This window comes from Octopus bimaculoides, chromosome 16, assembly GCF_001194135.2.
Source record: "Octopus bimaculoides isolate UCB-OBI-ISO-001 chromosome 16, ASM119413v2, whole genome shotgun sequence".
NCBI lineage: Eukaryota > Metazoa > Mollusca > Cephalopoda > Octopoda > Octopodidae > Octopus > Octopus bimaculoides.
Genome location: NC_068996.1, coordinates 35,586,374 through 35,598,128, shown reverse-complemented (window position 1 = coordinate 35,598,128; position 11,755 = coordinate 35,586,374).

Sequence of the window (11,755 nt, the reverse complement as noted above, 5' to 3'; positions counted from 1 at the left end):
TATATATATATATATATGATGAGCTTCCTTCAGTTTCCATCTAACCAAATCCACTCACAAAGCTTTGGTCAGCCTGAGGCAATAGTAGAAGACACTTGCCCAAGGTGCCACACAGTGGAACTGAGCCCAGGAGCATGTGGTTGGGAAGCCAGCTTCTTATTTCTTTATTGCCCACAAGGGGCTAAACAAGGACAGACAAAGGGATCAAGTTGATTATATTGACACCAGTGCGTAACTGGTACTTAATTTATTGACCCCGAAAGGATGAAAGGCAAAGTCGACCTTGGTGGAATTTGAACTCAGAACGTAAAGACAGACGAAATACCGCTAAGCATTTCACCCGGCGTGCTAATGTTTCTGCTGGCTCGCCGCCTCTTACCACACAGCTATACCTACGCCTATTGTATCTATAAACAATGGTGATAAAATGTTAGTTTAATAGCTAGTTTAGATAGTTACCAAGTAGTGTTCAGTGAGATCATTTTGAAAACTTCAACTTCATTGGGGTTGGTAGTCCTGAGGTAGTGGAGTTGACTGGAAGAACAATTGAAATTGAGTGGGTATAAGAATAGTCTGACAAGCAAATGATAACAGGAGTAAAGAACGTATTTATATGAAAAGTCAAGTATTCAATCTTTATGACATGCAATTTTTCACATAAATACATTCCTTATGCCTTGTTACTTTGTTATTCTTCGTCTTTCTACTCTATAGACATATGTATATATGTCTATAGAGTAGAAAGACAAATGATATATACAGGCACAGAAGTGTCTGTGTGGTAAGTAGCTTACTTACCAGCTACATGGTTCCGGATTCAGTTCCACTGCATGGCATCTTGGGCAAGTGTCTTCTACTATAGCCTCAGGCCAACCAAATCCTTGCAAGTGGATTTGATAGACAGAAACTGAAAGAAGCCTGTTGTATATATATATATATATATATATATATATATATATATATATATATATATATATATATATGTATATATACATGTATATATGTATGTGTATGAATGTTTGCGTGTTTGTGTTCCCAAAATCTAATCAGTTCGTGCCAGTCATGAGGCCAAATATCCCTGAAAGTTTCATCCAAATCCATCCAGCGGCTCTTGAGATATCTTGTCCACAGACAAACAAACAAACAAACATGACTGAAAACAATACCTCCACCTTCACTAAGGCAGAGGTAATAATCTGCGGATAAAATTTATAAATATTTTAATGCATTGCTATGTGCGTTTCAACAGGTCACAGTCCGTATTCCCGGGATGATTACAGTACAGTCCATAGTATCCATGGACATCGGGTGGATCATATTCATTTCATCAGGCAATGCATTAAAATACTTATTAATTCCATCTATGGATTGTTATTATTACTATTGTATATATATTTACTTCTTGAGCAAGAGACCTGCTCCTTTCCATCTCTCATAGTTTCTTTCTCCATTCTATATCCCACTTGGTTGAAGGGCCTTATCTTGCAGGCACTTGGCAACCTCACTGGTACTGGTGCCATGTAAAGTGTACCCAGTACATTCTGTTAAGTCCCTTTTTGTTTAAAGTTATCTGCATAGATTTTCTATAAAAACTAGAACCAGCACTAGAAGTTACAACATCATGTATATAGATATGTGTATGTCAACAATGCGATTGAAGATAGAAAAGTAGGTAAGGGATGTATATGCATATATCAAGAGATTTTGATCCTTCTTCAGTACAAAAGCCAATCCACTGACCATCCACAAGGACAGTTTAAATAGCAATTAATACTCTGTTAAGTGGTTAATATTAGGAAGGGCATCCAGCTGTAGTAACCATGTTAAAACGGATATAGAACCTGATGGAGCTCTTGGGCTTGTCTTCTTGTCAAACCATGCAATCCATGCCAGCATGGAAAAAGGAATGTTAAACGATGATGATATATATATATATGTACATGGGTCATCTAAGAGTCTATAAGTCAGGGAAAAGATGCACTCATATATCTGTCAATAGAGTGGGTATATTATCTGATATATCGGCTAATTCAGAGGAGCGTTAGGTTATATAATCAGATTGTTACCTAACACTCCATTGTATTCCTTGAGTAAAACCAATTGGTAAGATCAGCCATGATGGATATATAATACTGTACATTTTGGACAATATATTTACATATATATATTGATACCAAAGCTATAATAAATTCATACTAGGTAAAGATCTTATTAGAGAATTTATTAGTAAAAATAGTGAAGTAATCATCATTCCTGCTCATCACAAAATAATTATATTGTTTGAAGTGTATAATTAGTGTATTCATCAAAGAACATACCTAACCTACTGCATTTTTACAATTAATTAATCGCAAGATGGATTCTTCGAACCAAGCCAGCCACCAGGAGACTTAAGGGTAGAGCAAGAACAAGATGGTTGGATAATATCCATGATCTCAGCTGGTCGTGCTTGGAAATTCTACAGGAAAGTGTAAAGACAGTTGTTTTTAATAGGACTCTGTGGAAGAGCCACCCAAGGACTCTACCCCCATGAACCTACCAGGTATAGTGGTTGGATGGGTTGATTAATTGACTGATGGACAGAAAGATGGATGGATGTTCAGAGAGATTGATGAATGAATAGATTTTTCAACTGTAACTCCAGCGTGTATCCAGCTCATATCAGCATCTGATTGTCACATCCCAGCATAACCACAACAAACTAGCTGAAACTTTGTGAAAGGATAAAAGATTTTATTTATTTAATATTTTAGTCAGAAGGGAAAGGCTGTGTATGTGACTCTTCACAGGGTCCCTGGGATCGGACTGAGAAAGATATCCTCAAATTAGAGAGAAACCTGGCTTGAATGTTTACAACAGAATGGACTCTACTAAGAGCATTCAGGTGCCAGTCATAATCAGGCAGTGGATTAAGTCTAGGATATGGTGGGATGCAAAGAACAAGAACACCACAAGCTATATAGTCTAATGTTCTTACTATTCTACCAATCTACTGTCCTGAATTAGTACTTTTTATTGTCCCTCAAAAGAATGAAAAGGCAAAGTTGACCTCAGTGAGATTTGAACTTAAGATCACAGTTTCAGGCCAAAACCATTGTCATTTTATCTAATGTCTTAATGACTGTGCCAACTCACTGTCTTATTGAACTCAAAGTGCAAAGAGCTGGAACAATGCTTAACACTTTAGCATTTGGATTATCCTGTCAAATCTATTGCTTATTCACTCATATTGTTTTGAATTAATCATGCATTATCTGAAAGCTTCATGATTATAATGATGTTTATTTTTAGAACTCTCTGAGTGGTTGGCGTTAGGAAGGGCATCCAGCTGTAGAAACTCTGCCAAATTAGATTGGAGCCTGGTGTTGCCATCCGGTTTCACCAGTCCTCAGTCAAATCGTCCAACCCATGCTAGCATGGAAAGCGGACGTTAAACGATGATGATGATGATGATGATTGTAAGGTAGGTGTGAAAGGCCAGACCTGGACAGTTTGAACATAAAACAAGTAGAGTATTTGAGCCAGATATGGCTAGTTTAAATGCTAAAGGGTTGATAGAAGGCAGAGGATTGGTAGACAAAATTTCTTGTATTTAGTTGCATACTTTATTGTTTCAAGTTCCAATCCTGCCAAGATGAACTTTGATCCTTCCATAATCAATAAACTGAAGTACCAGTTAAGTACTGGGTCACTCTAATCAATTAAGCCCTGCCAAATGAAGCCTTTCCCTGTAAGAAATCAATATTGGTTTCCTTATAAATTTTTATCTTTTACTTATTTCAGCCATTGGACAACCATGCTGGAGCACCACCTTGAAGTGTTTTGTGAACAGATCAACCCCAGTTCTTATTTTTTAAAACCTGATACTTATTCTATTAATCTCTTTTTGCTGAACTGCTATCTTATGTGGACATAGAGAAACCAACAACCAGTTGTCAAGTGGTGGTAGGAAACAAATATCAATACAAAACATGCACATACACATGATGGGCTTCTTTCAGTTTCAGTCTTCCAAATACACTCACAAAGTTTTGGTCAGTCCAGGGCTATTGTAGAAAACACTTGCACAAGTGCCATGCGGTGGGATTGAACCCAGAACCATGTAGTTGGAAAGCAAACTTCTTACCACACAGCCACTTATATATATTTTCACCATAGTATGTATACCTTTTGGTTTACCAGGCTTAGTCTAAATCAGTGGTTCTCAACCGGGGTCCATTAAAAAATTCATTTCTGAGCTCATTTATAAACTTTATTTTAGACCTAGAGTATTTATATTTTATATTTCCAGACTTACATTTTTGACAGCCTTGTTTGCATACAAAGGATGTTTCCTTTTTTGTTAATAATTACTGACCTATTTATTTTTTGACCTCTTACCAACTTGCCCAAATCAGCCAAGCTGCCAAAGGGCTTAATCTGATTTTTTATGCAATTCTGAAAAAAAAAAAAAATTTTTTTGTAATCTTTACTTATTGTAATTGATAAAAAAAACATTCAATGCAAACTGGATTGATAAATTTATTTATTATTATTATATTTATTTTGGTTTAAGTGTATTTATTACAAGAATCAGTTAGGTTTCTTTCTCTAACATTTTACATAGATTAACGTGTTTCTCACCTCTGAAACATGTTCTCTGAGATTTTTAATGCAAACCTACACAAGTTAAATGTGTGAAAAGCAAAATACAAATTTTGAAAGTATCTGTAAAACTAGTTTTTAAACATCGAATGGCTATGGGGGTCCACCAGAGTAAGGTGATAATCAAAAGGGGTCCATAAGCAAAAAATGGTTGAGAACCCCGGGCTTAAATATTTAAGCCACACCAAATGAAGCCTTCTTCCTATGTTAGAAATCAATACTTTTTATTCCCTCATACATTTTTTTCACCAGGCAATGTGTATCTTTGGGTTTAACTCATTGTATGGCTACTGTTGTTGTATGACAGCACCCTAAAACGTGGATTGTCTTTCAGTTCTTTTACAGACTCTGGAAGAGTGAAAAGCAACTTTAATTTCAAATCCAGAAACATGAAAGACAATAATACAATTGTGTATACCAGTTTGGTGTTTATATTCTACTATCATAATTTCAAGGGCACAAATTTATGTGGACAAACTGCAGAACTGGCAACAGTTCTGCAATTAATTATTGAGACTTAGGTTTGTCATCAGCCCCAAGACTCATGAAGTCAGAGTTTCACCTGGTTTCTGTAGTAAGTGAACAGGATGTTGGTCTGTTGCAGGGTTAACTTCCAAGCAATTGCTGGAATAAATTTATAGTAGAGTGAACTGAAGTAACATGGAACGAAGTGTTCTGCTGAAGAACATGATGAACTATCTGGTTCAGGAATTGAAGCTATGAACCTTCACCAGTAAATTACTGGTGATTAATCCATGAATGTGTGTACCAAATGGGCAAAATAAAAAAAAATCTTTTTTTCTTATGGGTAAATTAGTATCTTGCACATTAATATTTATCTCATTATTGAATAGTGCCTTAAAATGATCACTTTCCTTTGCATCCAGTGTGAGCATAAATTCATCTGAGATTCCCACATTGTTGTTGTCAAAACTAATGTACGAATAGAGATATAATTGGTGCACTTCTTCCATTCAGAGCTGGTTGAAGCATCAGTTTCTTCTGTGCTATCTAAAACATCATCATTTACTTCCTCTGATGATAAAGGAGGTAAGTCAGAAAAAAATCTTCATTGCTGTGTAATTCTTTCATTTCTGACATCAATAAAGGCCACTTTACACCTAGGTGCATTAGAAAAGTAGGCTTGTGAGCATTAATTGATGATAGCTGTATCCATGTAAAATTTTTGAAACAATTGATGTCTGCCATTTAAGGGTTAATTCAGTAACACAATTGTTCTTTGGTCCTGATCAAACGCATTCTTTCCATGACAATCCAGTTATATTGCATCCAAGACCACCTTCAAAGTATCCATTTAATTTTTTTAAGATAGGGTATAATTTGAAAATTGGCTGTTATTTCTAGCAGGCTAAGTAATCTCATACTGCATAGTCGCCTCCCTCTGTAGCGTATTATTTAGTTCTAGCTGCTTTAACTGAGTTCATCATTATTAAGGGCATTCTAACAATGACCATCTTGCCTGATTGCCAGACAGAGTATCTAGGAATGCCAATTTTTTTTTTTTCAGAATACAGGTTATAAGTTGAAATTTGGCTGCTATCTATTTCTAGCTTCTCATCCAATCTCTGTACAGACTTCCTTGCTGATCCATATATTTTTCCTGTAGACACCAACCCTAAAAAGACCTCCACATTCAAGCTGAGCAATGACAATTGAATCAATGTGAACCATCAAACTTGTAAGCATCCCTCTGCAAATTTCATTCACTGGTGCTACCTTCTTTTCCTCATTTTAATGATATCCTTTTCTACTATAGGCGCATGGTGCTGAAATTTTGGGGGAGGGAGCCAATTGATTAGATTGACCCCAAAAGGATGAAAGGTAAAGTCGACCTTGGCAGAATCTGAAGAGCTCAACTAGTACTTAATGCAACAAAGCATTTTATCTGGTGTGTTAATGAATCTGCCAACTCTTCACCTTGATATAAAAATTCTAATTTTCGCTCAAGGCCAGCAATTTTTATGAGTCAATTACATTAACTCAGTACTTGACTGGTACTTTATTTTATCATTCCCATAAGGATGAAAGGCAAAGATGATCTTGGTACAACTTGAACTCAGAACATAAAGAACTAGAAGAAATGTTAATGATTCTGCCAATCCATCACCTTGATAAATTCCACTTGTTATCTCAAAATAGGAAAAAGCGTAAAATGTAGCAATAAGAGGTGAGGTTAGATTCAAGAATGCTGAGTCTTGCAAACAATGACACAACTGCTGAGTACTGACTGAATGTATAAAACCATGCCATTGTCATATTTTATCCACCTTCCATGCTAGTATGAATCAGACAGTTTGCAGGGTCCAACAGGTTAAAGAGCCATGCCTTGTGCTATTGTCTCAGTTTTGGTATGGTTTCTAAGGTTGGGTGATCTTAAGATCAACCATTCTGCTAAGTACTTTTTTGACAGCACCAGACTAGTGAGGTGACCATAAGATTCCAACCAAATGATGGTAGAGGAGGAGGAGGTGATTTTATGTGTGGCATTGAGAGCTGAAAGTAAGTATGATAGGAGGGACAGGAACAGGTTTGTTGTACAGAAAATATATGGTTCCATACATTATATACAAGCAGAGAGAGAGAGAGAGAGAGAGAGAGAATGGTGATAGTGTCAGAGCACACTCTCAATGCACTAGATGATCAGAAAAGTGAGTGGGTAAAAGTTACATGAATATGTGGGAGAGTAAAAAACGGTTAGAAATAGGGGTAGGGTAAATGGTGAAAAAAGAGTGGTGATCAATGATAAATATGAGAGGAAGTCAACTAGCACTACAGAAAGGATGTATAGCAGTAGTAGAATAATAATACAGTAGATGGACGAGGGTTGTGAGATATGGAGATGAGGAGTTGATTCGTTAAGGTTAGAGATGGACAGAGATAGGGTGAAGATGGTCAGAGGTATAGACAGGTGAATGTAGTGAGTAGCAAACAAAGAGGTGTGTGTGGTGTCAGATAAATGTTAATGACAGGTGTCAAAAGGAGGTATAGACAGGTGAATGTAGTGAGTAGCAAATGAAGGTGGATGTGGTGGAAGATAAATATGTTAATGACAGGTGTCTAAAGAAAGTGACTCAAAGGAAGAGTGTAACAGTAGAGAAAGGGTTGAAATATGTAGTTCTGCTAATTACAGCCATAGTATTCATTGCACCTGCACATTTGACACATACGGATTTTGTCGATCTGTATGTGATTCTTGAGTTCATAGTTTTCACTCAGGGTATAGAAGACACTTGTCCAAGGTAATACCACAAGGAGGAACTGAGTCTGACTATATACATATTTGATTAATGTGAAAGTTTATTAATAACTACAACTGTTGTTTAGAATCTCACCCATGAGGGATCGATGCTAGATGGGTCGAAATAATTGTAGTGATCAATAAACATTCTCATATCTTCCATTCTCATCAATCAAACTGTGAAAGTGAACATGCTTTGCCGGTAAGCTACCAGGTGTATACCATATGATTTAATATCTAATATATATATATATATATATATATAGTTGAAGCAATCTCTTGCTAACTCAAGTCTCACCTGTTGGTGCACAGGGACTTCAGACAAATTACAATTAAAACAAAACATTATTAATCTCTACTACGGTACCGAGTACTCTTTTCTTTCTGGCTGCCAACAACAAAAAAATTATATACATGTGCTTGAGAAGACATGTGGCCAGTGCTGGTGACACCTAAAAGACACCCAGTACACTCTGTAGAATGACTTGTGTTAGAAATGGCATCCAGCTGTAAAACCAGATCAAAACAGACAACTGGAACCTGCTGCAGCTCTCAACTTACCAGCTCCAGTCAAATCATCTAACCCATGCCAGCATGGAAAATGTATATTAAATGGCAATGAAACATTATATATATACAAACAAAATCCATGCCCAGTGGCGAGACATTTGTTGAACATGAATAACAAACTATAAAGAAATGTAGAGAAAAAGCAAAAATACAGAAAAAAAAATTCATAATTTATACACACATGCACACTGTAAATATCAATTTCAAATCTAAATATAAAAAATATAAAACAAAAGCATCACATTACAAATAGCTTTATTTGAAGTGCCAGTAGTAACTATAGCATTGGTTACTACAAGACATAAAAAAAATCTCCAAATATTTTAATATTACAATCATAGTGAAATGACATTGTAAGTCACTGGCTACTGTTTTAAGAAGAAAAAAAAAGTGTACTTAAATGAATGTGCCATTAAACAAATCACAACAAATAAAGTCGATTAAAGTTATAATAGTAATAATAATAATAAATGATAATTAGGACTTGCCCAATATATTTGTGTTGTTGTAGTTGTACATGGTGTTATAATTTTCATTTTATCTGCCATGCACTTAATATATGACATAGTGAGAAAAGAATATGTTGTGTGAAATGAACAAGACAAAATGAGCCATAAAATGCTTACATCATGATAGTGGACTGAAAGATTAGTCAGAAGACACACAAGGAAAAAAAAAAAAAAAAAAAAAGCTACAACTCTTACTTAATAGAAATATTTGCATTTTTTTTCTCTTTTCTAAGTGGAAAATAAATATGAATTTATCATGAATGTTTATGAAATCTAAAAATTATGGAAAAAAATATACAAGAAATAGTTTGTTTTTGTTTTTTGCAAATGTCTTTATTAGGTTATTATTTATCATCATTTGTTAATACTTTAGAATATATACACAATATTATTTTAAGCCTATTCTTACACAATTTTGTAAGAAAAATAAAGCAGGGAGATAGAGGGCAAGTTTTATTGGAGAATGGCATTAGCACAAATTTTTATTTCAACATTTCAAATACTTTTTCTCACATACATGTACAGCTTAACTGATATAATTAATAAAAAAAAATAATTAAAAAAAACTGATTGAAAAAAAAAGTAATTATGACAGTCTTAAGAAGCATAATCAATAAATTGAAAAAATTCTCATATTTTCTATTTGGTAAAAATGAAATTTCTTTTATCTTTGGGAAGTTATGACAATAAATTTAAAATAAAACCCACAAAATAGCACATTTTCATTTCACAACCATTAAATTTCTCACATCACAAATACTGTTTGGATTAATGAAAACAAATTATCTAAAATGAAGGCCTAGTGGTAATGACAATATTTATATGTAATTTTTCAATTATTACTTGAAATCTAATGTAAATTTTTTCTTTTTTTTCTCAAACATCCATAATTGAAACTTATTAACTCTAAGACATTTGACTTCCGTATAATCTATAACATTTATATATATGTATTAAAACTGTAACCAGGTTATCGAATTAAAAATCTTCAGAAGTCTCCCACTGCTGCTTGATAAGTAGCTTCTCATTACATATAGGTAACAGAATAGATAGATTTCATATAGCGATGCTAAATTGGTAATGTGTATGGAGATAGTAACCAGAGGTAACTATATGCCAAACAGAAAATGTAAACCTGTCACATATATACTTGAGTTTGTGTATATGAGTTCATGTTTAATGATTTTATCTTACCAGGTCAAAAATCTAATTTAGACTGTCAACTAAGTATCATACTGAAATAAGAAGTTGGATCCATATGACTGGCTAAAATTACTTGATGCCTCAGCATAGCTGTAGTTCAATGGCTGAAACCAGTAAAATGTGTGGATGGATAATCGGTTGGCCTGGAGCTTGGGTACAATCTTTTTGGTTGCATGATTTAGTGCTACAATTGCCACAGTTGTCCACTTTCATTGTGTTGAGGAAAAAAGGCCCAAAGGATGAGGTATAATTCCTGAGCTGTCTGAGGGTTTCACCATTCATTTATGGCATGAACTTGCATGGCTTAAGCTTTTGAGACAAACATATGACTACTGGTAGAATCAACCATGTATCAGAAAAGCATGTGGTGGCGGCAGCGTGCAAAAAGTGGAAGGTAAAAGAGAAGGAATAGGAAGTGGAAGCAACAGAAGTGGTGGCAGTTCCTTTCTTTGATCTTGCCTACCACTGCTTTAAAGACACAGCATTGGTGACATTATATATCTACATAAAGAGACAGGCAAGTGAACAGTATAATTAAAATGACTGGGAGACAATATGTTGTATTTGACACTGTGATACATTGCTTTTGAGCCTTACTGGTGTTTATGTAATTTTTGAGCCATACTAGTGTTTATGTAAATTGACTATATATACATATATATCCTACAAAGTGGTACCCAAGCATCGCTGCACTCCAACGACTAAAGAACATATATTTAGGCATTATTTACATTTGATGGATATTTGTCCTCATCTTGTTTGTTGTCAACACAATGTTTTGGCTTATATACCCTCCAGCCTTCATCAGGTGTCTTGGGGAAATTTCGAACCTGGGTTCTCATTCCTAAGGTATCTTTCGATATTATTATTATTATTATTATTATTATTATTATTCAGTCGTTTTATTTTTATAACGTGCATTCACTTCATTACCGAGCTCAGCTCTGTGTGCCTTGGGTATGTGCTGTGGTTTGCTGTAGTGCTCTTATGTTTACTGTATTGAAAGTGTTTTGCGTAGAATGTGTGCAGTACCCAGTAGTGCAATTTTCTGTATGTTATATATATTTGTAAGTCCCGGTGTTTTTGTTATGTATTTGTCTGAATACTTTTTTATTATACCTAAGGCACCTACTATGATAGGAATTGTCTCTGCTTTTAGACGCCGCATTCGAGTTACCTCTATTTCCAGGTCTTTGTATTTTGAAAGTTTCTCCATTTCTTTTAGAGAAACGTCATCTGATGGTATTGATACATCAATTAGAAAGCATTTTTTTTTTCTTTTTCCCTTCATGATCCCTGACAACTATATCTGACCTGTTGGCCTTAATTTCTCTAACCACTAGCCATATAATAATAACATCGAAAAATACCTTAGGAAAGAGAACCCAGGTTCGAAACTTCCCCAAGACACCTGAAGAAGGCTGGAGGGTATATCAGCCGAAACATGTTAACAAGATGAGGACAAATATCCATCAAATGTAAATAATTCCTCATCTCTTAAATATAGAACTGTATTATATATTTAGGCAGTCATATGTACAAATATGTGTGAATTTCTCTCTCTCTCTCT